Here is a 27,928-nt window from a genome sequence, read left to right on the forward strand (position 1 = left end):
ACACCACCTCGGGACCGGACATCGCCATCACCATTCCCCAAGGATACAAGATCTCCAGGAAGGATCACCCCACCTGCCTGGGAGGAGGAATCGCCATCGTCCACAAATCCAACCTCCGCCTGAGCACAATCCCTGACGAACCCACAGACCTGATGGAACACCTTCCCTTCAAGATACTTGCCAGCAACCCCCCCCCCCCCCCCCCCCCCACCTGGACCCCACGGACTTTTCACCAACTCAATCCTGGACATCATCTCCCCGCATGCCATCGCGTCTACAACTACACCCTACTGGGAGACCTCAGCTTTCACCTCGACAACCAACTGGACCCCAGCACCACATCTCTCCTGGACAACCTCCACAACATTGGACTCCGTCAGATCATGACCGAACCCATGCACTCAGCAGGACACCCCCCCCCCCCCCCCCCCCCTCTTCACAACAGCTATCTCCATCACCTTCAGTCACACCACCGAACTCCCATGGACTGACCATCGATGTGTCCACTTCACCCTCAGAACACCCACCATCCACAGACACCTGCACCTGTTCCCACAAAGAAACTGGACCAGAATCACTGATGACCAGCTAACCTCATCACCTCCACCCCAACCATCGCGGAAAACGACGACCCCCAACACCGCAGCCCGAACCCTGCACAGATGGATCTCCGACCACCGAGCTTCGAGAGTCCAGACGCACTTGCCTCCTCAATGGCCTGGAGGAACACCAAATCCACTGAAGCCTACAACAACTTCAGAGCTGCCACCAACGCCCACCACCAACTCATCAGAAGTACTAGGAAAAAAGCGATTGAAGACAGAATCTCCACTCACGCACACAACAGCAAAGAACTCTGCAACATCATCAAGGAGTTCGCCCAACCCACCAGCTAGTCCACCGACATCCCTCCCTCACAAGACCTCTGCGACACTCTGCACCTTTTTTCCACCACAAAATCAAGAGTATCTACGACAACTTCGAAAACCAACACACTGAACCCTCACCAACCACCCCGACACCCTGAAGCCAGCGATCGACAACTGGACAGCCCTCACCACCGAAGAACCACTGAAGACGATTAAGTCAATCCACTCCGGGGCCCCCACGGACCCTTGCCCCCACCACATTTTCAACAGAGCCGCCGACACCATCGCACCCATGCTCTGCCACACCATCAACCGCCACGTTCCCTGACGACTGGAAATGTGCCGAGGTCAACCCCCTCCTGAAGAAACCCTCGGCAGACCCCACCGACCTCAAACTACAGAACCATCTCCCTGCTCCCGTTTCCAGCGAGTCATCAAGAAAGCCATCAACAGCCAACTCTCCACAATCATTGAAGAGCACAACATCCTCGACTCCTCCCAATCTGGCTTCAGAAAAAACCACAGTACGGAAACCGCCCTACTCGCTGCATCAGAGGACATCCGCACCCTACTGGACAAAGGAGAAACAGCAGCCCTCATCCTCCTCGACCTCTCAGCAGCGTTCGACAGTCTCTCACCGCACCCTAATGCGCAGACTCCACGACGCAGGGATCCAAGACCAGGCCCTCAACTGGATCTGCTCCTTCCTCTCTGGCAGAATGCAGCGGGTCAGACTCCCTTCCCCCCCCCCCCCCCCCCCTTTCCTCTCTGACCCTACACCTACCACCTGCGGAGTCCGCCAGGGGTCCTCCCTCACCCCTACATGGCTCCGCTCACCCCCATCGTCGGAACCTATGGACTCAACATTGTGTCATATGCAGACGACACCAACTCATCCTCTCCCTATCTAACGAACCCAATACCGCCAGACACAATTTTCGAGAAGGCATGGAAGCCGTCGCCAAATGGATGAAAAACAGCTGCCTACAACTAAATACCAACAAAACAGAAGTACTCGTCAAGGGTCCAATCCCTGGCGCATGGAACGACACTTGCTGGCCCCCACCCTCGGAAGCCCGCCCCCCCACCCCCAAGGACCACGCACGCAACCTGGGACTCATCCTGGACTCCGAGCTCAAAATGGACCGCCAGATCAACTCAGTCTCGCCCTCCTGCTTCCACACCCTCTGCTTCCTACGTAAGACCCTCAAATGGATCCCCCCCTCGAACACAGACCGTCACTCACGCCTTGGTCACCAGCAGACTCGACTACGGCAACGCACTCTAAGCTGGAATGAACAAAAACCTCACCCGCAAGCTACAGAACATCCAAAACGCTGCCGCAAGACTTGTCCTCGACCTGCCAAGACACTGCCACATATCCGGACACTCCACTGGCTCCCCATCGAAGCTAGAGTCCCCTTCAAGATACTCACCCCATGCCCACAAGGCCCTCCACGACACCGGACCAGCATACCTGAACAGCCAACTGAAATTCCACGCACCCCAGAGGACCCTACGATCTGCCTAGCTCTCCTATGCTGTGGCCCACCCCCCCCCCCCCGCACCAGAAAGACCAGATCGGGAGGCCGCTCCTTCTCCTTCCTCGCAGCCCGAGCCTGAAACGCCCTGCCGCTCCACCTCAGACAGACAACATCGCTCCCCATCTTTGCAAGAAACCTAAAAACCTGGCTCTTCGACAGTTTCCCCCCCCTCCTTGATGGACTGGAGCCTGCTAACACCCCCCCGCGCCTTGAGACCCTTACGGGTGAGTAGTTGTGCTTAACAAACGCCAGATTGATTTCCCACAAATGTCCATACCTTAGTCTTCAAGCGCTTAAGCCTTCATGACTTATCTGGGACAAATGTGTCTCCCCACCCCAAGACACCTCTCCCTCCCCTAATTTAACTGAAAATAGTTTATTTAGACAATTAAGGACATTAAAGTGGCAACAACAATTTTTAAAAGTTACCACGTTTGGTATTTGAAGGGTGCCGAGGTTTGTAGAGTCACATGGAAGGAACAAAAAGCAGCCAAAATGTAGCATTTAAAGAAAATGTGGGAAAATGCCCTGTACGGGGAAACTTGTGGGGTTATTCATTCTTTTTTTCTTTTCAATGAATGGCATCAAAGTTTTGTCGTGCAAGATTGCCCCCTTCCAAACTTTATGGAGCAAAACTGATTTAAAAAACCTGTTTTACCATAGTTTGTGCAATTTTTCCTATTTCTGTAGTTTTTACCTACTTAATTGGTGGTAGAAAAAGGTGTGAAACCCATGGGTACACCCAGAAAGCTATACAGTGCTGAAAAATAGAAGCAATTCAGCAAGGGGTCATTTTGTGAAGATTGCTAAAGGTTTTCCCAAAAGAAATAATTGTTGAAATCAACAACTAATGAAAATAAGCAGGAAAAATTGAAATAGGTGACAATGTTTTGGGAAAAATAAACATTGGGGACAATGCTTATATCTCTAAATTGTTTGGATAGCGGGCCAACTTACAAAATTAATATACCAGTAAATCTGTCAGATACTTGTGATTGTAGGGGTATGCAGTGTTTGTTGGTTGTCTTTAAACAAAAAAACACAGTACCTGGAGCTGTCAACTGAGCTGTGGCATTTAAAGATGTTTTTATTCTGTCTGACCATGTATCAATTCATATGGTAAAACCTAATGAAAGAAACTTGGGTATGAAGGAAACCTATGCGTTTTTTTTTTTTTTTTTGTGCCGGAGATAATGAGTTTAGGAATAGTGGTTATTTGTCATACTCTGAAATTGGAGTGACCTATAGTATCATACGATTTACAAGGCATTTTGCAAAATGTGTTCCTTCTCACGCAATGGCTTACATTTGAAACCAAAAATGGAGAGCAATTCAGCTGATAACAAATTTTCAACTTTTTTGTGTTCCTGATGACAATATCACTACAATTGTGTAGGTAGATCTATCGCCCATGACATGGAAGGCTCCAAAAAGTAACAAGAAAACCTGGAGATTTTTCCTATATATTTACTCATTCTGGCAATGTGGGTAGTTAAAATAGTTGGGCCTGGGTGCTGCCGGCAACCAAGGAAACCTTCCAACCACATACATTTCTGGAGCTTAGTGACACAAAGGAGTCCAGGGTGGTGTAACTCGTGTGCATTCCACTATGTTTTCTTAACCTAAATACCCTGCAAATGTCAAGCATTGGTTAAAATCTCAGATTTTCCTAATATTTCTGTGAGGGACAGTTTCATATCTTACAGGGATCTACAACATTTTTACTACCCAGGATTCCCACACTTGTCTCAAATAAAAGCGATACCCTACTTGTGTGGCCTTTCAGCCGCAACAGGAACCAGTCAACACTTGAACTGTGTGAACTCAATAAGTTCTTCAGATTGTTTGTTTCGGTCTGCTACTATCACGTGTGCTGCGTCCTCCCTCATGTGGGTAAGACTTCGGCTACTGGCTGGAAGTGCCCACGTTTTCTGTCATATAAATGTGGAAAGCTGTTTTTTTTTTTATGTGGTTGTTTGTAGGACATTATGGGTAAGAAAACGAGCTGTATCTATGCAGGCCACACCACCATGGACTCCCTTAGATCGCTAGGTTTCAGAAATGCCCAGTGTTGGTAGGGTTCCCTGGTTGCCCACTGACCCAGACAGTGGTGGCTGCCTCTGATGGACAGTAGTGGGGAGGGCAAAACAGTAAACTAGATTAACTTCATGCCGACATGAATTATATTATCGTTTTGAAGTTAAAATGTTTAACTTTAAAATGGTAATGTAATGCATGTTGGCGATTTAAGGGCATACAGACCTAAAATACTTTTAAAAAAAATAAATAAAAAACCTGAAACGAAGTTGCTTGCCTCCGTCCTCGCTCCAGTGTTCTTCTTCCCTCCAGCGAGCCCCAGCCTAGACCCCCCCCCCCCCCCCACCAGTCTTGGCGCTGCTCTCATGCTGTATGAAAGCAGCACCAGGATTGGACGGAGAAGGCTCTCTCAGCGCTGAAAAGAGCACTGGAGGCATTTGCTTGGTTTCAACCCAGCTGCACCACCCAGCAAATCCCCGTCATTGGCATTTGCTCGGGATGGGGGTTTGGGGGGGCCAAAAATAAATAAAATGGTAATGTTAATTACCATTTCATTTCCCCTGTGGGCATTTTAACAAGTGGGGGAACGCTCCTCCGCCTTAGCGGCAGAACAGCCTCTGGATTCAGGGCCCTAATAGTGCTGCTATTCACTCTGGCAAGTGAGCAAGAATGGGCGGGGGGTGGGGAGGAGGGGAAGCAGGGGAAGCAGAAAACACAATGTAATGCAGAGCTTGCACTTCCCAGTACTACAACACAGCCTCCACACTGGGAAAGACATTCTGTCACTTCAGGAGGAAGAATTAGGTGGGGCTACCCCTCTCTCAGCAGATCTATATATTAAAAATAACCTCCAAAAGAATTGAAATTTGCTCTTACTTAATAGCTGTAGTATTTGGGCTCTAGGCCCAGGGAAAGAATGTTGGGGCTTTATGCTTGGGGTAATGACAAAACGGGCTGCCCAACCCATTTTGGAGGGGGGAGGGGGTAGGGGGTAGGCAGGATGATGCATGGATGGGCCTGTCCCCACCCAATTTCCTATATTGACCTCCACACGTTAATAATATATATATCGTAACAAAGTCTGTACAAATTAGAATCCTTGCTATTCTGGAGAAAGTAGTGCAAGTTAGAGTTCATATCCTTAGGAAGCATGACTCCTGAAAACAATGTTTATATATCAGTCTAAATCCTAGAACACAATGCTATTCCAAAATATTTCTCTGGATACTATCTCTCCAGGCGTTTTATACCAACTCTGGCATTAGGAATCCGGCAGAAGCAACTATCTTGATAGCCTAGCAAAGAACATTCTGAAACATAAGAAATGCATACTCTGTGAATCCAAGATTTCAGACACAAGTCTTGTTAAGAGTGCTGTGGTGCCCTGGGACTTGTAGTCTGCTCTCTTTCTATGTTCCTTATGTAATACACACTTCTCAGCTGTGAAAATTCATGCAAAGTGGCTGCCACAGTTTAAAAGCACAGTTGAACTCCCGCTTTTGAAGAATAGTGCTAAAATGAAATTTGTGTGAGTGAGACTCCTCGCCTGTCCTGTTACCACAGGTACGTGTGGCCTATGAATCATGACAGGTTACTGAGATACCTTTCACCTATTTCTACTTTTGTCCCCATGTAGTCATTTTCAGCTCCAAGGGACGTCACAAAACCAAGTGGTCGTTAAAGACAAGAGACCAATATGTCCTTGGTACCTGGATTTTTGCCACATCAGATGGAAATTTGCAATATGCCAATCCGATCTGGTACTGCTTACAAATGCCTGAACAGGGATACCCTATACCAGACACCCCTGAATTAGCGCCTGCGAGATGCATCCCTGAAATATCCAACGACCTGAGACCGAGCCATAATGTGGTTCGGCTTGGGGGTGGCCAAGACTGCAATTGCTGCAGCTTGGAAAAGGAACGATGCCCCGGCCACAACACTATGACATGCACGACTGTGGTAAGCTGTTACTATGGAGCGAATGAGCGGCATATTTAGAGGGGATTTTAAAAACATTTACTATGTCTAAGGGCTACTGCACTTAGAACCTAGCCTCCTGCCATCAGGATTGCAAAGGCCTGCTATAGGGGTGACCTAGGTTTTAAGTGAGCGGGTGCCCCTGCATGAGCAGGACACCCCTGAGCCTACGGAGTCCATTCTCCCAGGCTGGCAGTGAAGCAGCCATATGCTGTATAGAGAGACACCGCATAGTTACGCGATGACCATCTCTAAAACGGGTGCAACGAATCCTATCATGTTTTGTATCAAACATGTTGGAATCATAATGCCACACCTTAAAGGGTGTCGTAGGTATGATTCCTTCATTAGGCTCTCAGTGTTCCGGGTACCAGTTTTCTAGACATGGACTGCACAAACTGGTTGTGACCGACCAGATACACATTTCTGCCCTCCTGCTGCTGAGCCGAGCTCTAGCAGAGGAAGGTGGAACAATAGGCATCCGGTCACAGGGAGGTGTGACCACCTCCCAGACAGGATTTAGTGTATTCGGACCGGGTGGGTGCACTTGCCATTGTCAAAGTCTGCATTAGGGGCATACCTGGTGTCCCTGTGCATAGTTCAGTTCAAACCAGTTATGGGAGTCTTTGGCTCCCACTCCAGTGCGAAACTGGACGAAGGACATGGTAGTAACATCCCCCCCCCCCCCTCCTGTCCAAAACCTCCCCTGGATCTTCCCATCGAGGGTACGTAAGGGCTTACCTGGGTTTAGGTCCCTAGATTCGTCATGGGCTAAGATTCAGATCAGACATCACTGCACTTCTACAGTCTGGGCACTGGACTTCATTTGGACCTGACTTCGTCTCCCTTCAAGTCTCCTGTGCTTCATACAGGAACCTTCCAGGCCTGTGAAGCATCAAAGACACCTGAAATAATCTCACTTGAAGTGAAGGAGTCGCTCCCCTGCATAAGCCGGCACCGCAACTAAGTCGACTGGTCTACAGATCCTGAGCTCCTCCAGACTCCGTGGGCTCTGCAACACAGGTGGTTTTCCACAGCTCCTGAGGCCTGCCTTCTCGCCAAGTTTGAGGCCTGTATCCCTCGTGAGGGTTGCAATAACCGAACCCCTGTGGACCAGTTGTAAAGGCTTGTTGGCTTCTTTGCATGAAGATCTTTGGGCTCCAAGTAGCCCCAACCTCGAGCACCTCCAGTGACCAGAATCTTCAGCCACACTGCATTGTGTGCATCGTGGCCTGCATCTTTTGGTGAACTGCTTCAGGTCCACTCGTGACTCCAGTGCCTCTGGCCTGTGGGTCCACTTGAGGGTCACACTTGTTACTTTTGGGCTCCTCTGATTGCTTTGGGCCTGCTCTGACTCCCCTGCCTTTGGTGAGTCCCCTGGACATTGCTGGTCCCGACGTTGCTCCTTTTTTGATTCCAGCATGGCTTGCCTTTGCCAAGGCTTGTTGGTGCTCCTGCCAGACACCGACCCCCTCAACACTTGGCATCCTGCGTGGGACAGCTTGTACCCGGATCCTGGTCTTCAGCATTGCATGGTCCACACAGCTGCAGATTCAAGTCGTCATTTTCCCTGAAGCACCTGACATCGGAGGGTATTCGTCTTCCAAGTCTGGTCATTACTGAGTGGCATAGACTCTGTTCCTTCTGCTTTCAGGTACTCCTCTTCAAGATTCCACATTTGTATTCCCACAGACACTTTATCCTCTTCCACCAGCGGCACTTCCCGGAAGTCCTCCATTGGGTTCGATGGCGGTTTCTGACACCACTTCACTCGTATGCCCCCGGCTTCCCTGGTGTAGGTAACATGGTTACTAGGGTATCCATGGGAGGGGTGGCTTTCCAACCTTCTGTCTTCCATGGGGTTTCCTCTGGGTGCACTGGGAAGGGTCCTTAATCTTTAAAAATCCAACGGCGACTTGACATAGAGTTGTATGGAGCACAGGGTCATGTTTCCACATTGCACACGCTCTCTGTGGGGTCCCTATCTACTCACCCTGGGTGGATCCTTGGGGTCCCATACTTCTACGTCCTCTGGACACTGTCTTGAATCAAGTCGTGGTTCATATACCACTTAGTATATGGTTTGGTCCCCTCCTGTGGCCCCTGTATTTCGTCCTATTTACTGTTTCTTTGCTAAAGTATTGTGTGCATCTCTGTGTTGAAGGTATTTGAAAGTACTAGAGAGTATTATATAATAAATACATATTTTTTTATAAATACTTCTTGTGGTTCTTTTTCACTTAATCTATACTAAGAAGCTGCTTTACACTCCTGGACTAAGCCTGAAGGCTGCTCTCCACAGCTACCACTTAAATCACCATAAGGGTTGTCGGGACCTGGGCAAGGTGCCCATTTACATAAGTGGACATCATATACCAGGCCAGCTTCTCACATAGTCAGTGAAAACGTCTACACTAGAGTATAATTTGAGACCCATCCAGCCAGCCACAAAGCAAGAAATCCTCATTTTTTCCTCACATCAAATCTTTAGCTTTAAGAATCCAAATATTGGCCATTATGTATGCTGGAAGCTATAGGGGTGAGTGGTGGTGTGGCGCGATCAAGCTCCATTGCACATGAAGAGCACTAGCTAAAACAAAACGGCTTATCAACCTGCAGCAGCTGGCCTGGAAGTCCCACATACTGTATATACAGTTCTCCCCTTTGTGTATTGCAGGATTCAAAGACCTAAAAGGAGACTTCATCCCAAAGGTTCTAATTTAGAACTTGTCCCAGGAATCCAATGTCTATTCAAATCCAATGTTGTACTACCATTGCATTATAGAAGAGACTGCCATAAAAGCTAGACCCCTTACACCTTGTAGAGTTGAGGTTTTCCCTTAACATTTAGAGTCCGGTGAACTTCTAGAACTTCGATTGCAGCGCCTCATCTGGGTCTACCATAGAAATCCCTTGATCTGGAGGCACGTCCACCACAGGCCACTGAGTTGCAGTGGCAGTAACCTCTCCTATTTACTGATTTCTCCTGCCAATTTGCAAAGTCTCAAAATCTAGACCGAAAACAAACAGTGGTTCTTAAGAGCAGGGTTGATTTATCACTGTACTCCAGGGATGGGTTTTGTTTAGGAAAAACGAAAAATGAATGCCAAGCAGGCGGAACACACATGGCTACCCTCTCCTGTGCCTTCAGTACATCTGCCACACCAGCAGAAGTTCAGCAAGCAGAGATCCGCACAAGGAAAGCAGGGATCTCTAACTGACAAACAAGACCCTTTGAGTCTGTGTAATGCAAATAAGGGAATGCCATTGCCTGTATACCCATGTCCTATTCTAAATGCAAGCAAACTTGCATAAAGGTCATGAAGGGAAAGACTAGTTCTGCACCTCTGAAGAGATGTAATATACTAGAGTGGCTGTAGTGCATGACTGTACTGACGCTCATGAGCCGGCAGCACCTCTGGGTTGGGAGCACACCTGCACAGCAACATGCCATGGTGGTTGAATAGCTGCTCCGAGTTTCTGTTCTGTCTCCAACACATGCTCAGTCACTGAGCTGGTGCATGCGTTGAATGGAATTTCTTTTTTTTGTTTTTTAATAAAGGAGTCCACCACACTACCCCAGACTGAGTAAGCAGCACCCAGCGCTAGTGCTTCCCAAGCCACACCAGGTGAATTCACCATGTAGTCCATCTAATGGGTCAAGATTACTAACGCAGTAGCAGCCGGATAGGCAGGATCAGTCTCTAAGCGCTGGACAAATTAACTGGCTGAGTTACAATTGAATAGGATTATTAATACAATAACTATTGAAAAGGAGCAAGATCACGGACAATGAAGTGTGTGAGTACTTCACAGCAACTGTCAGATGGAACATGATCAGTGGAACCTCATCTGCCCACATATTGTCACAATGACGTCCTGCAGCATGGTCACAGACACAATAGCTGATTGGTTGGAGCATGATTTTTAGTGCGATACGTCCCACTCATTGCAGTCACTGTTTGATGGGGATACTAATTTGTGTAATTCTAGTGATAGGATATGGTTACTAGCTCAATAACTTTCAATTGCACAGTATCCGTGCAGGGCATAATTTATGATCGATATGTGTGATGGGTCATGATAACTTTCAGAATAACTGTGCAACAGCCCTAGTCTCGTACAGTAACTAGCTTGTGGCAGTTCGTTACTTAAACATACAGTTACCCTATATCCAAAAGGGAGCCTGGGTGAAGTGTATGGAAAATGACCATTTAACTGATTTGACCATTTGTGTAGGAACTCAAATGGTGTTCCTCGATTCTCAGTCAAAAAGGATCTTCACTGATAGTCGAAGACCACAGAATAGAATAGCAAGCGATTGCATCCCCACAGCGGCGTCCCCATGGAGCAGTAAAACTAAAGTGGGACTGGCATGCTAAGCTCATTGAACAAATAAGTTCTTCAGAGCTGCTTATCCTAACATGGGGCCTGATTAGGATGGCGGTGAGACCGCCACTGACAGCCTGTCGGTCTCACCACCATCCTGAGCAATATCTCTACCTGCCACATTAGGATGGTGGGTGGTGTATTGGCAGTCGGAAAGACTGACCGCCACACATCCGACGGGCTCCTTGAGCCCGCCGGTGCATTGGAGGGAATTGTATTCCCTACAATGGTGGCGGTGCCTGCCAGGCACCGCAGTAGGGATTACAATGTCCCTTTCCGCCTGCCTTTTCATGGCTGGTAACCCGCATTGAAAAGGCAGGCGGAAAGGGACTTTGGGGGCCTGTAGCGGACCCCCTTTCCTCCTGCCCCCCCAGACATGGGACCTTGTAATGCCTATGCTGGGACCGCCGACAGACTGCGGGCGGTCCCATTTCCGACATGGTGGCAAGCAGACGTAAGCCCGCCCGCCATCGTAATCGTCACCTTGGTGTCTGCTTTCACATCTGAATTTCTACAATAATGCCTGTGTGAATAGACCTCCACGGAGCAGACTTGCAGATATCACTCAGGGGCACATTAGTTGACCAAGCAGCATTGGCTGCTTTAGCTCTAGTCTAATGACCCCACCTGGCAACTACTTTCTGATGCTAACTCAAGGCTATAAAGGATACTATCCATCTGAATTGAGATTGTTTTGGGGGCAGAAACCTGAAATGATTTTGTCCATAATTAACAAAACGTTGTCTAGACATTCTTAAGTCTGTCTTTATTTAAAACCCAGGACCCTCCAATCATCTAGGGCAGTGGTTCTTAACCTTTTGACTTCTGTGAATCCCACTGAATAATTACTTGAATCAAAGGACCCCCACTGAGTCATTATTGGATGTCTTGGAACCCCAGCCTAAGCAATTTCTATGATTTGGACTTTAAAACACACAAAAAATACAAACACGAGTATACACAAAACAGATCTTCAAATATTTAAATGTTTTGTTTAATTAACAGATATAGTAAGTTTGAAAACTTTCGGTTTTGCTTCTTTAATTGTATATACTTTATTAATTTTACTATTATTTCATTTTGTAAAACTGTCATGGACCCCCTTAGTAGGCCTCACAGACCCCCGGGGCCCTCAGACTTCCTGTTAGGAACCATTAATCTTGGGCACGGAGATGAAGATGATTAATGGCACAATAATGGTCTGGTGGGAAATCAGACCTCAAATGTGTGTTCAGAGACAAGCTATGGAATCAAAACGTGAAAGGCACATCTGTAAAAGACACTCCAGTCCAACTTCGTGGCAGAATACCACCTACAATGACCCATGTTCTATAATGTGCTCTGTAGGTGCTCTACTTAATTGCAATGAATTGCCAACTTAGGACGTACATCATAATTAAACACATCACTGATGGGCAAATGATTAGTGGCACAATTACTTTGTTAGAGGTATGATTACTGCTATATTTTCTATCTGATGTGATTATTTCGGTTAATTATTGTTCCAGTAGCTGATGGAAAAATGCTTATAGGTTCCATAACTCTGGGTCATGATTACCAGCTCAACAATTGAATGTGGGACGATCAATAGCACAATAACTGCCAACTGGAGTTGAATTTTTGGCATAATCAGCATTACAGCATGCTACTGTGCTGTACCAGTTCTGGCCTGCCTTCAGAGTCTGAAATGGACAAAAACTAGGCCCGGGCACCAAAAGAATTGCCTCCGTTAGCAAACCAAATGCCTTAATAAGTGGCCCACATTTGCAAATCCGGTCAATTTTGAACATCTAAAGACACTGTAGGAGTATGTTGCAAGGTATGGGAGATTACATGCATTTGTGTTTGCTGTAGGCAATGCTTGTGGTAATATCAGGGAAATCCACATCAAAACTAGCCCACTGTCCATAAAACTGGCCCCCAAACGGCAAAAAAAAACAAAAATGGCCCACACACCGACACTGAGATCGGGCACTGCCTGATCGTCCTATTGACCAGTCTGACCGTGCCTGCCCCCAAACCTGACACATTAAGTTCTCCCCGGTAGGCTACATGAGTACCAATTTGCTTTCAACCAAATACCCCAAGGGCACCTGATGAAAAATCTGAGCGCTACATCACCTCCGGTTTGCAAAGAAAGAAATTACACATGGATTAGTTACTTACCCATCAATCCAAAAGATCCTTAGGCCTCAAAATGGGCATGGTAAGTGCTATACAAATACCAGCATAATAGAATGCAGGCGTTACTGACACAATAACTACCTGGTAGAGCATTCCTATTGGTAGAATAACAGTCTGATGTGATGGGAATTGTAGCACAAAAACTATGTGACAGGGCATTATTATTGGTGGACTAACAGTCCAATAACTGTTTGATGGGAGGTTATAACTGACTGATGTGGAATGATTACTGAAATGATAACGGTCTTGTAAAGGCACAATTACGGTCATCAGATCACACTTCCTGGCACCATAATTGCATCGGGGCATGATTTTGGGGGCGACAGACTTGTGATCGGGGCATGTTCTACTGTACAATATATTTTCAGAGCACAACGAGGCAATTGCGGGTGCTGAAGAAACAACTGCCAGTACAGTGCGCAACAAGAACTACCTGACTAAATGGATGACACCTTGATGGACATCAGGGAGGTCCCTCTACACAGTCCCCCACCCAAAGCGTTCCAGAAGATTCCAGGTGAAACATCTGCAGGGCTTAGTCAGTCTAACAAGGATGACCATGGGGAACCTTCCAGTAAGGTGAAAAGGGCCCTAGAGGCAGTGAAAATAAGCGGTCTTAAAAAAGGGCTATCCACATACTTACAAGACAAAACCATCACTGCCCAAAAGGCCTCTGCGCCTCATCGTATAGCTGATGCTCTGAAAGTTATTCGCAAACTCCCCTTACACCCTCCACTGGGTCTCCACTGGGGAGGAGAGACCTAAATATCCTTGATGTTCATCATCAAACATGGAGCTGCGGCTACTGAGGAGGGGCCAGCAGCACCACATAGTAATGCGATACAAAAATTAGGAAACCACTCTGTAGTGGAATGAACCGTGATCACGTGAATGATGGTGTCATTTGTGTGTGCCATTGAATGATTTTGACTTTGAAATATCTTTATTTGGCATCTTATGACTACATACATAGTGAAGAGTTGCAGCATGTAAAACAGAAATGTGTACTCTGTGACACGTGCAGTTGGGTCACTGTGTTCAACTTACAAGTACATATGTTCTGAACAATGTCCTGTTTCCTTTTCCTTCCACTCTGTAAGTCTGTGTCATTGCTGGGGCCTTTGTTAGTACAGTCCTGCCGAGATTACCCATTCCTCATAATTCGTTTCATCTGGCAGGGCTAGGTTCTGTAATGTGGAACACACCACAATCCTGTCACACAATCTTAGGGTGATAAAAAAAGATCTACACCTAGATAGTGCAAGGCATCGGAATCTAGTCTTGAGTATGCCAAAGCACAATTTAATAACGCCACATACTCCCGACCGTGAACTGCGGGCTAGGCTTTGGATATGCAAAGGGTGTAATCACCCAGGTCCCATTGTGTTCGTCTGGTCACCTATGGTGGGGAATAAAGTATAAATTACATATGTTGCATTTGACCTGTCGTTTACTCATTGGTATCCATGGCCAGACATGTTGTACATACCTACAAAAAAGTATGTACAGACCAGTAGGGTCTGTCTTTACACACTTTAGATAGCATAGAGCAGCTTCTGAATATGCAACGGCCAAGTGCACTTCCTTGACATTTGGCTACAACTTTAAAGCATATTGTGAGACTGATAAATTCAAGATCAATGGAGATCAAACTAAGTCTTTAGTTTTCTCAAAATGACTTAAGAAGTTTGAATGGCCTCTTAATAATATCCCCTTGGAACAGGGCAAGGTGTATAAGTATTTGGATTTTAATATCATAAGTAACCTTCGTTGGGATAATCATCTGAGCATGTTAAAAATTTCCTTATTGTTACTATGAATACCTGAAGAAGATTTGATGTCTAAATGGTAGATCATCAGCTGACCCTTAAAAAAATGTCAAGGCAAACTTGTCCTGCAGGCTTTATAGGGATCCGAGCTATTATGTCTCCACACCCAAAGTAAGCTGAGATAGTTTGGAAAGGATATGTCTGAAGATGCTCTTCTGTGTCCCTCAGAATGCAAGCAGATAGCTAACACACGAAAGAGGAAGTTACAGGAATTAAATGATTGTTGTATACTCTCCTTAACTAGACCAACATTTACAAGAAGACAACACTCCTGGAAGCAACAGTCAATACTCTTATGAAATTACCATACAATTTATGTTCTCACATAGGATGATGAACCCTCATTTAACTAGTGTAGTATGCTTCTTCCATGGGTTTCACATCTTTTTTTGTTATATAATATTTATTGAGTAACAAACCGGTATCAAGAAAATCGTTAGAATAAGGAATTAAGAGAACATGGCAGAGTGTATGTACAATAAATAGAATGGATAATACATAATATAGATAAAAGAGAGTACCAAGTACCGCCTTATGTAACAACAACAAAAATAGATAACATTAGGATACCTAGCAAATAATGTATCTAAATAATTTTTAGATTGATCAAGGAAGAGAGGAAAAATGAGGAGGGGGAAAGAAAAGAAGAAAGGAAAGGAAAAGAGAAGAATTTATAGGAAAAACAATTAGTGTAAAGAAGAGTGTGTAGAAAGAAAAGTAGTAAAGGGTAACCAAAGTAAATCAGATTTAATTCTTTGAGCTACAGATGAAGATGAAACAGTAGAAATTCTATGTTCGTCACAAATAAGATTGCACCATGTTAATATACATATCTTAGAATTGTCTTTCCAACAAGTAAGAATAACTTTAAAAGCAAGTGCAAGAAAAAGATCAAATAGCTTCAGGTTAAACACAGTATCATGTGAATCAACAGATAAGGATCCAAGAAATACATTTTGAAACGACAGGGGAATAGATAATTGAAAAATCTTGGCGCATTTAGTCCAGATGGATCTCCAAGATTTTAGAACATTAGGACAATAGTAAATCAAATGAGATAATGTACCATTGAAGGAAAGGCAAGACCAGCAAGGGGGGTGGAAGATGGGTTAATTTTGTGTATAAATATTGGTGTTCTAACAGCTGTGTTATAAAGAAAATATAAGGATTGAGTAATGTTAGCAGCTCTAGAGGTGGGAAGAATTTTCTGCCAAAGTGTGTCCCATTTTTGAGGCGAGAGGGTGATGGATAGGTCTAGTTACCAGGATATTTCAGTATTGGATTTTGATCTATCAGAGCTAGAAGTAGATAAAAGATTGTAGTTAAGAGAGGCTTTAGGATTGGAGACGAAAGAGATGTTATGTAGAGGAGTTGAGGGAATAAATGGAGTGTCGATAGTAGAAAAATATTTAGATGAAAGGACAGATTTAAGTGCCTGTGACAGTTGAGAATATTGAGAAAGGAAGAAGGTAGGTCGTAGAGATCTTGTAGCGCATCAAAAGGCAAGACTGAACCATGAGATACAAGTTGGTGTACGTATATAGTATTCTTCTCTCTCCAGTGTTTGAAATAAAATAACTTGTGGCGAAACTTGATAAATTTGTTGTACCAAATAGATGAGGTGAGAAAGGCTTGGTGAAGGTTAGACCCATCCAAAAACAGTGAGCTTAGCAAATGTTGGGAATATTTCAAAGTAGGGTATTTAGATATAAAAGTACAATTGGACATAAAACAGATGTCATAAAAACAAAAGTAATGTAATAAGGAACATTTAAGCTTAATCCAACTAGGTATCGGAGCATCATGATATTGTCTGTCTGATGCAAATACTTGTCTAATTAGAAAAGCATTATGGTATAGCTTAAAATTGGGGAATCGTACACCCCCTTCATTCTTTGGTTTAATTAATTTAGTTAAAGCAATACAAGCAGGTTTATTGTTCCAAAGAAATTTAGTACAAATAGAATTAATTTGATTAAAGTAGTAATTGTGAATTTTTAAAGGGTAACATAGATATTAGAAATAGAATAAGCGGTACAATCATCATTTTCATAGTGTCCAACGTGCCCCACCAGGGCAAGTGTAGGGGGGACCGTGATGAGAGTAAATTTTGAATCTTAAGTTTTAAAGCAGTAAAATTATGGGTTAGAGTTCGGGGAATGGTAGAGGAAAACCATAAATCAAAGTATTTAATCTTTGATGGACACCATTTAAAGTTGGAGTCAGAAAACATGAATTGGAAGCATAAAGGGTTTACAGTTTTAGAAAAATGTAATTTGTATCCAGATACTTTAGAATATAAGTCAATCTCCTGTAAAAAATAAGGAGGGGTTTGAAAGGTAAATTAAGATGTCGTCTGTATAAGCAGATAATTTAATTTCATGGGAATTATGGAGAAAGCCAGTTCTCAGCGGGTTAAGACGAATGTGCTCAAGAAAGGGTTCTAAACATAAAAGAAATAAGAGGTAAGAGGGGACACCCTTGCTTAGTACCGCTGTGTAAGTTAAAGTATGGAGATAAAAAAACATTGTCAAACACACATGTACAAGGGTTGGAGTATAATAGTTTGATAAGTGAAATAAATTTGGAGACAAAACCAAACCATTGGAGAGTTTTGAACATGAATTGCCAATTTATACGGTCAAAAGCTTTTTCAGCATCAAGAGATAAAGCAGCTAGGGGAACAGAGTAGTTCCTCCCCAGCATGATAATGTTGGAGAACATCCTAGTATTATCTGAGGAGATTCTACCTTTAATTAAACCAGATTGATCAGGTTTAATAAGAAGTGGAATAACCTCTTCCAATCAGGATGCGAGAATTTTTGCAAAGATTCAATTGTAGTTAATTAAGGAAATTGGCCGATAATTTTGACGAAGGGAAAGATCCTGATTAGGTTTGGGGAGAATTACTATAAGAGCTTCAAGAAAGGAGCCTTCAGGTTTACATTGTAATATAAAGGAGGATAGAGCTCAAACAAATGCGGCACAAAAACAGATGAAAAAGAAAAAATAAGTTCAATTGAAAAGCCATCAGGACCAGGGGCCCTAGCTCTTTTTAAAGATTTTATTGCATCCAATATCTCCTGAGGAGTTATGTCTTTTTCCAAAAGAGCCATGGCATTCGGAACCGAGGAGGGAGACCATCAAAGAATGACTGTGTATCGTGGTGTGTGGGATGGGTGTCTTCCATATAAAAGGAGTGGTAATAGGACTGAAATACCTTAACAATATCTCAGTCAGAATGTAATAGAGTAGTGGTATGAATATTACGAATAGATCCAATGGCTTTCTTTTCCAATTTCACTTTTAAATAATTAGCCAACATTCTACCCGCTTTGTTTTGGCCTCCATGGTATTTGGATTTCATTTTAAGTAAAATATTACAAGCATCGGTTGTGGCCAGAATATTTCGGACAGATTTATCCTTAATTAGATTACGAAGGTGGACAGGAGATTTAGAAGTGTAATAAGAATGTTCAAGAATTTTAATCTGATTAAGGGGAAGAAATGTACTGAGAATTTAGCAACTTTTTCTTTCTAGCAGTGTAGGCGATGGTAAAAGCCAAAAACGAGGCTTTGAAGGCATCCCAATTGTTCTGCGCATAGAGGTGACATTTGGTTTGTTAAGTTGAAAAAACTCCTGTATAAAAGAAGTAGCTTCTAAAATAAAAGATTGAGCTGCCAACAAGGAATTGTTAAATCTCCACCTATTGTGTTTGTAAGTGGCAAGGGATAAATCAAGAGAGACTGAAACTGGGGCATTGGTCGGAAATAAAAATTGAGCCAATTCCAGCAGAATGAAGCGAGGGTAACAAGGTTTGGGAAATCAATACATAATCAATGCGAGACCTAGTATGGTGAACATTAGAGAAGAATGTGAATTCGTAACAATCAGGATTACTGGTTCTCCAAGCATCATAGAGTGGACGAGAAGCAATAGCAGATTGAAATGCTTTGAATTTTATCAGTTTTAAATTTACAGTCTGATTTTCTATCAGAAAAGGGGTCAAGCCAATTATTAAACTCTCCAGCAACAATAATATTGGAATTAGAGATTGAAGATAATTTTAGTTTAATATTGTGCCAAAAATCTGGGTCAGGTTTAACCGGTCAATATATATTCAAAAAGTGACAGGTTTATTATAGAACATCGCATGAATTGTTACCCATCGTCCACTCATATCAGTTTCAATAGAATCAATTTGTAATTTCAAAGACTTGTGACACAAGTTGGCAACGCCACCTTTGCGGTTAACAGCTGGAGAAAAAACAACCTGACCCACCAACTGACGTTGGAGTTTAAGATATTCAACATCATTACAGTGAATTTCCTGTAAAAAAGCAATCTGACAGTTACGTTTTGCTAGATGAGAAAGTACCTTTTGATGCTTGACATGATGCCCCAGATCACGGACGTTCCACGATACAACATTAAACATGGTAATGTGTAAGGAATAGGGGAATGATCACAATGGTGACAAACTGCAAGAAAAAACATTGCAGACAAAAGACATTGGTCTTCTAAGTCGAGCACAAAATGTATATGAACATGTAGATGCACATAAAATAAGTACTCATACAAATATAAGAGTAAGGAATGGAAAATAAGCGAGGAGCGGGATGGTGAAAGGGAGTGTACAAAACATGAAGAAATTAAAAAAGAGAGTAGAAAAAGAAGAGGAAACAAGCATTGGCATAGCCAATAGGTCTCGCCTTTGGGACCTTATAAGTATTTAGTCATGCAGCACAATATCCTTACTGCAACAGCATTAACTGTTGCATGGCTAAACACTTATAACAATGCATTAAAACAATCATTACATGTATTTCAATGTGGAACCATTTGCATCTGTGTATCAATAAACTTTTCGGGGTTTCATAAATATGTTTTTAGCCTTTGAATAATCAGATAAATTGTGAAAATATGAATAAATTTAAAAATATAACAAAATGACAAAAATAATATGAATACGCGCATGATTTGATCATTCTAGTAATTGGCCGCTCATAGAGCTCAATTAAGCCAATAGAGAAAAAATACAGGTCGCGTTGGAGTTTTTTTTCCTATTTACTTTGTGTTTTTTCCCCCTTGCTCCTTGACCTACAAATTAATTCCAGGGGGTACCTTTCCATCTATAGTGCAAAGCCAGAGGAATAGCAGCCCGCGAAAGTGACAATTGCTAAGAGAGTAGTCCAGTCAGAGCTAGAAAGAGAGCGAGAAAAGACTGAAAGAGAAGGGGGAGAGAGAACGTTGACAAAGAGAGAAAGAGATAAACAGAGAGAGAGGGGTTTTGAGAGAAAGACAGAGACAAACGTTAATAGAGAATGAGTGAGAGACAGACTCTTAGGGCAGGAAGCCTTTAAAACCGGAGAGTGAGAGGAAAGCTTATGGATGAAAAGAGAGACACTGTTCCGGACTGAGTGGAGCGGCGAGGGGGTGGGGAGGGGTGGCTGTTGCCCAAGCAGAGCTACTTCCTCCTCACTCTGGCTGGGCTCAGAATCCATAATGGGGGTGGGGTGTTCTGTGTATTTATATAACCTGAAGAGGAAGGCCCAAAATTCCTCGTACAGCTGCACTATAACACAAGCATTGGCAAAGCCAATAGGTCTCTTTTATGTGACCTACTTGCTTTGCAATTTGTTTTTACCCACACTGCACAGCATCCTGATGGCTAAAGTTAGATTTTTAAAAATCCTTTGACTTGGATGCCCACGTCATTTTGTATCATGCATGCGCGAGCCTACAAAATGAAACTAGACCTTTTTAGTTATCAATCCGAGTGAATTGGTAACTAAAAAGAAAAGAAAACATGCATCAACGTTCTTTTTTATAAAGGAACTGAGTTGGCAAAAGCAACAGAGATGAATGCAACACGGGGGAACACATAAGCAACTAAGCAACATGGGGGTGGGCTGAGTCTTAACCAACATGGCTCATTGCAAGTGGGAGGCATAAGCCAGACAGGGAGGGAGAGATGGGGAAGCATCACCAGGGTGGGACTGAGATTGGGGGAAGCTATGATGAGGGACGAGAAGCATACGGGTAGAGGAAAACAAGAAAAACACAGATGGCGCTGGAAGGCAATGGGAAGAAGCACACAAGCAAGCACAACATGGACGGGGCAAGGAGAAGCACTCTGGCAACTAGTAACACGAGTGCAGGTGAAGAGGAGCGCACAAGGGAGACGGCTCAAAGAAGCATGCAGTCTCATGGCTTGCCTAAAATGAAAGACAAGATGGCAAAAGTTAAAGCAGGGGTGCACGCACGCTCGCCGGCAAACACGCGAGTGGTGCGCACGCAGCATTGCCAAAAGTGAAAGTAATCCTGCTCCAGATGGCACCTCGGCTGCTGAAAGCTGGCAGCTGTGCACGTCAGGCGCGCAACACCCATTGGACTCACAGGGCTTCAGCCCCCCCCGTCGTGTGTGGCAGCCCGGGATGAGACACCTTCCCGGGCAAAAAAGCAGCCGCACCCGAGCACTTCACTGGTCTTTAAAAGACCATTTGCATGTTAATGAGGCCTCGCTGTTGTTTCACCCCTTCTAAGAGCCCCTGCAGCTCCACTCTGCCTATTGCTTAAAGTTCAGCCCCCCCAGAAATTTTTGCTCGGCCCCCCCCCGAAATTTGGCTCTATTTGCGCCTCTGGTGCACGTTCACGCTCGCGTTCACGCAAGCTTTAGGCCAGCAAAAGCCGGTGGGTAGCACTTTGAAACCTCACTTACTAAATGTCTCGCCTGAGACAGCGCATGCGCTGGCTCAGGCGAGACCTAAAAATGGACAGATGAAGGACAGAAAGCCAGATCTGTAGTATAAAGAGAAAGAAACAAGAACTGGGCATGTCTGTACTTAAGAACGAGCGACATCGGAGAAAGATGGAGATGAGGAGGAATAAAAAAAATATAGAGAATAAGACAATATAAGATATAGAAAAAAGTAAGATAAAACAGAAGAAATTATCTAGACCGCATAAAACATCATAAATAGATGAAGAATAACAAAGATCAAAACAAGAAGTAGCTATAAAATGTGGAGCAGTAACGGTCTAATAGTATAAGAACAAGGAACATTTTAAGAGCATTGAACATTTGTGTCCATAGGTATTCTAGTGATAGAATACAAAAACGGTTTTAGTTTGAGAGGATCTTCGAATGAACAGGATACACATTCATGGGTAATTTTGCAGAGACAAGGATGCAGGATGCCACAACGGATTTTCATAGATCTCATTTGTGGACAGAGGGCTAGGAATTCTTTACGTCTAGCATTGGTAGCATTAGAAAGGTCCTGTGAGATGTAGATGTTATGGCCCGACCAGACTAGGCGACGTTTTTCTCTGGCAAATTTTAGAAGATGCATCAGGTCAGTGAATTCAAGAAAAAGCATAATAATGCTCCGTGGCTTGTTGGAATGAGGTTGGGGATGATTAAGACTATGGGCACGTAGGATATTGAGGGGAGTCGAAGATTGAAGATTGAGAAGGTCAGACAGAAATTTCTTTAAAAAAGAACATAGATCCGGACCCTGGACGTTTTCAAGTCCATACAGCTGAAGATTGTTCCTTCTGTTACGGTTTTCTAAGTCCTCAGTGTGAAGTTTAAGGTTATGGATTTCTTGTTCCAACAAAGGGACTTTAGTGGCCACATTTCGGACATCTTACCTTCCATATTGATCCATCGGTTCAATCAGTTGCAACTTTTTATTAGTGGTGCTCGTGAATGGTTTTAAAGCACGAAGTTCATCCAAGATTGAATCCAAGACCGGATTAGAAGATGACTGGAGTGGAGATGGGGGATCGTTTTTGGTTCTCTTCAGTTTGGCGCCAGATGAAGATGTCTTTGTGACAGAGATGGAGTCACTGGCCATCTTGATGAAATAAACATGATGACGAGGATGATTTTTAAAAGTAGAGATCCTTCCCATAAATAAGTTGCTCAATATTATAGGATACAGTGAGGATATGTGGATGTTTCACATACATTGTTGATGTAGGTCACAGTCAAAACCTTAAAGATGCTTCTCTTATTTGATCTTATCTCATATCCTCTGGTAATATGAAATTGTATTAGGTAATATAGCAAATATGGCATTATTGCTAAATATCCATGTTAGAAATAGTATCCTGCCGTAGACAATGAAGAGGTTGTCTCTCAGGTAACACGGGCGCGCCACACATACAAAATGGCAGCTGCCCGCATCAGGAAAACAAAATTGCGGCAAACGCAGCCAAGACAGAAGATGAAGAATTACCTATCGCAACAAACAAGAGCCGCCATGTATTGGAAGGCGTACTCTGCCTGATGGATATAGGTCAGCGTCTCAAAGGACTTAAAAGGGGTCAAAATCTTTCTCACATGCTTCGTGAGGCAACGGAGCTCAACTAGAGGTCGTCATCACATTCGGCGCGGCAGCCACTCCCCCTCACTAATTGATCTTATAACAATACCTAAATAATGTGCAACTAATTTTCTCAGGGGTGCTCATAAAGTTGAGAAGAGACTGTCAGTCATTATAAGATGGTTACCATACCGCTGGTACTGTTCGCACATTCATCCAGAAAGAACAGGTTCGGTTGGCTCCAATCACACCTGACCAGAAGAGCAGGATGCCTCCTGGCAGAGAAGGCGCTGTTTAGTAATGTTGCGCCGCCTTATTGTCACCCACCTCACATTCTGAGTCCAATTGTATGCCCAGGAAGCACCATGCTTGTTGCAGTATGCACCGACGAGCTGGTTTTCTTTGTTAATGGTTAAAGGTAGGAATAATTCACAGGAGGCGCTCAGTGATTTCAAAAGAAACTTTACATTCTGCAGGTAGCTGCACAAAAGTTCAATGTAGGGTCCTGGTGTAGGCGATGTGGTGGTCCTGTGACAGTTAACATGGGTGCGCCACGCATTAAAAATGGAGGCCGCCCGCGTACGAATAACGAAGTCGCGGCAAACACAGCCGAGACAGAAGGAGGAAAGTCACCCACCATGACAAATGGGAGTAGGGTGACCAACCGTCCGTAAATTTCACGGACAGTCCGTAATTTCGGCCGTCTGTCCGTTGTCCGTGAAGGATTCTTTAACGGACGCCATTTGTCCGCAATTTTAACCGGCACCGGTCGCACCACCCTAAGCTGGCACAGCTTCCACCCACCTCCCTTCTTGACTCCGATCCTCTGATGCAGCACCAAAGCTCAGATCCCCAGCAGCATTGGGGAGGCGCAGCGTGATGGCAAACCTCACACCCTCCGCCCTTGATGAGCTGCTAAGAGGTGCTTGAAGGTGACTGAGAGGGAGGGGCTGCAGCTTCAGGGGCATCTATTCAGATGCAAACAGCCCGGAATGCGTCATGTCTCTGCAAATTAGAGGGGCCTCACACATTCCCTTTCTGCCCAGGGCCCCAAACACCCTAGAACCGGCCCTGATTACACCAGGCAGCACTTGGTTCTCTTCATAGAGCTTAATTACTGTCAGTAAATTGTAAGCAAACCTCGGTTCTTCAAACATGCAGTGTATAATGTAATAAAATAAAGAAATGTCACAATCGCACCAACACTGATTAACAAAGTATGGAGGACAATCAGTTAAGTCAGTTCTCTTCCAGTATCTCTTTTAAGTACTGTACATCACAGTGGGGGTGGCAAAACTAACATTTTAGAAAGAGAGCCTGTCCTCTCGTTGTCTTGTCCAGGAGAGGGTGAGGAGCCCTACCCCACCCTGGAAGAGACCAAGATGATACTAGAATACTGCATGCCCACCCTGGTGGATCCTGTTCCCCCTCCTGTGATGGCTCCTACCCCCCCCCCCCAGTGGTGGCTCCTGTCCCCCCCCCCCCCCTCCGCCTGTGATGGCTCCTGTCCCCCCTGTGGTTGATCCCGTCTCCGCCCTGGGTGGCTTCCGTCCCAGTCCTGGAATGGCTCCTGCAGCGAGGGTGAAGTTCTTGATGGGCCTCTTCTCAAAAAGGCTCAGCTCAAAATTAATATGAAAATGTGAACGAGTGAGTAAGTGAAGGGATGGGTGGATGGCTGGATGAATTGGTGAATGGACGAATGAAAGATTGAATAGATGGCTGAGAGAGGATGGATAGATTGATGAGTGAGTGCAAGGATGAATGAGAGAAAAGGTAAATAGCTGGATGCATGGGTGGAAGGGTAGCTGGATGGGCAAAAGGGTGGATGGATGAGTGAGTGGATGGATGGATGAGTGAAATGATGGATGGACTGATGAATTGATAAGTGCAAGGGTGAATGGATGGAGGGATGAGTGAAAGGCGGATGTAAGGATGGATGAGTGAGTGAAAGGGAGGGTAGATGGACAAAAGGATGAATAGATGAGTGAAGGAGTGAAAGGATAGATGGATGAGAGAAAGGATGGATGAGTGATAGGGTCAATGGATGGATTCATGAGTGGACGAGTAGATGGATGGGTGGGTGGGTGGATGGATGGATGGAAGGATGGCTAAGTAAAAGGGTTGATGGAGAGAGAAAGGGAGGATGGATGGATGACTGAAAGGGTGGATGGGTGGAAGGATGAGTGACTGGGTGGATGGATGAGTAAGTGAAAGGATGGCTGGATGGGTGAAAGGGTAAATGGCTGGATGGATGAGTGAATGGATGGATGGGTAGAAGAGTGGATGGATGAGTGTACAGATGGATAGGGTGAAAGGGTGGATTGATGGATAATGGATGGATGGATGGATGAGTGTAATGATAGATGGAAGGATACATGATGGATAGGTTTGCAAATGGTTGAATATGTTTGGACATGGCTGGGCTTACTTATATACTATTGCGCCACCTCCTCTGATGTGTCTGTAAAACGTACCTATTGTCCTGACGTTTTGTCCTGAATTTTGACCTCCTGTCCTGAATTTGTGTCCTGAATTTTGACGTTTTGTCCTGAATTTCGACCTCCTGTCCTGAATTTGTGTCCTGAATTTTGACCCTTTGTCCTGAATTTTTACACTCACCTCCTGAATTTGCACCAATGCCAGTTGGTCACCCTAAATGGGAGCCGCCATGTAGTGGAAGGCGTGCTCCACTCGATGAAAGCAGGTCTGGGTCTCAAGGCGGTCGAAATCTTCCTCACAAGCTCCGTGAGGTAGCGGAGCTCAGCTGGGAGCTGCCATCTGGTTCGGCGCGGTAGCCACGCCCCCACACCAGAAGTCTTTGATTTCAAGCCTGGAGGAACGACATGCACCCATGGGTTTCACATCTAGTACTGGAAAGCATTCAAGAGTACTACTGTTTACTGGTTGTACAGTCTCATGTTTACTGGTTCCCTTGTTTGAGTAAAGTAATGTCCGTATGTTGACATTCTTGTTCTCCCTTTGTTAAAGTGTCACATATACAATAAAATTGAGTGTGGGTAAGCTAAAAAAACATTTTTATGTCTGTCTCCCTCTCACAAGTTTAAAGACAGGAGAATCGAACAACGGACACCACTTCTCTTTTCCTTCTACATGTTTTGGCACTCAAATATAGCCCCTACAAGGTCAGGTGCCTTTCAACAAGACTATGTCTTTGTATATCACATCAAATGTTGTGAATCTGTCCCTGGTTTAAAGGGCATGTTATGCAAGTTCATTCAATGTATCCTTTGTTTTTCATAGGCTGGGGCAACAGCAGTGGAAACATCCCTTCTATAGAACAGGTACACCTTGGGCATTAACACTGCAGGCTTCCGTACTTTGGCAGACAGGTACTGCTAGCGCATCAGCAACGCAAACGTTATCTGTCACAGAACACACATTAATCGGGCCTCAGCTGTATAATGTTTTATTCTTCACAAAACAAGTTCAGCATGGCAGCAGCAAAGCAAGATTCTCTTTCACAGTATGCAGCAAGTGCAATCTTCTGTCCCCCGCAGAACAGATTCAGCAGAGCAGGCTATTACAATCACAGAACACATACAGGTAAGGCATGAGTGACATGTAGGTCACAGACAGGTTTCGGGAGTGCCTGCTTAAGTTGCTGAGAGGAATATATAGGTGAAATAGTGAGTCCGTATGCAAGTTCTGACACCATTCTCACTTCGGTAATCCTCCAAGTCAGCATCCTGAAAGACCTCCTGTTGTCATATCCTGCAATATTGTTGTTGTCACAATTTAAAGATAAATTGGCAAATAAACCGGCCTCTCTAAAGGTCCATTGTTCATCCCCATTATCCCTTCGGTCTCTATATTTTCCATCCCTCTATTAGATATTCCCCATTTCTTGCGCTCTAGTCAATCTTTACATCTATCCATTCTCTCTCTTTGTCTTGTTTCTGTCTTCCCTCCCTCTTTGTCACATTCAGTTCCACTTACATTTCTTTTTCTTCTCAATCTCGTCTCATTTTATTGTAATTTCACCTTCTCTTGTCATTTTACTTTCTTTGCTTTCGTTCAACTCCTCACGCACACCTGCTTTTCTCTTGCCCAACGTAATTTATCTTGCATGTCTAATGTCACACATTTTTAATTTTCCTCATCCTCTCATCCACCCCTCTCTGATTTCTTCCTCTATACTACTTCTATCTCCCTGTGCACCAACTTGGACGGCACCACAATTTTTGCCATCCTCGTTCCAGTTACATTTTTCTGTAGCAGCGTGGGCATCTACCCAGTATTGTCATCTCCAAAAAGTGAACATGCTCTAGTCTAGCCTATGACTTCTATCATAATCTCTTCTCACAGCTACTGTCATATATAGTTTGCAGGGCGGAAGAGAATTAATGCACATTGGTCATCAACTGTGTTGATTGAGGTAGTTTACTATGGGTGTCCCGGGGCCCGTCCTACAATGGCTCTGCAAACTCAGCTAACTACAACCCTTTTAGCAATTGACTCTCAAGGTAGCAAGTGCAAGCCGTCACAGGCTTCTCAGGGAGGTATGAGCACAAGCTCAGAACACAGCAATCAACCAACAGACACAATAACTTCAATTTTCAGCTGAGTGATTGCTTTTTATACAATGAAGTACTTTTTTAAACTCAAAGTAGTAAAGTATTGATCTATTCAATCGACTATAAAGTGTACTGATCCTGGTCACAGCCGTTCTGAATTGCTAAACCCCTTAAGTAACTTTGTGACATATCCAACACGCTGACCCTAGAGAGGAAACTGATTCCCC

General features: G+C 44.3%; 1 long non-coding RNA gene across 1 annotated transcript in view; it reads right to left on the reverse strand.

Annotated features, from left to right (window-relative positions):
* LOC146868328 (uncharacterized) overlaps nt 1-27,928 on the reverse strand; it is a 163,474-nt gene that overhangs the window by 11,304 nt on the left and 124,242 nt on the right. Inside the window, exon 4 of the long non-coding RNA XR_014962861.1 lies at nt 19,212-19,314. This is a non-coding gene — a long non-coding RNA (uncharacterized LOC146868328). The remainder of the gene's footprint in view (nt 1-19,211; nt 19,315-27,928) is intronic.

This window comes from Triturus cristatus, chromosome 1_2 (assembly GCF_964204655.1).
Source record: "Triturus cristatus chromosome 1_2, aTriCri1.1, whole genome shotgun sequence".
Classification (NCBI taxonomy): Eukaryota; Metazoa; Chordata; class Amphibia; order Caudata; family Salamandridae; genus Triturus; species Triturus cristatus.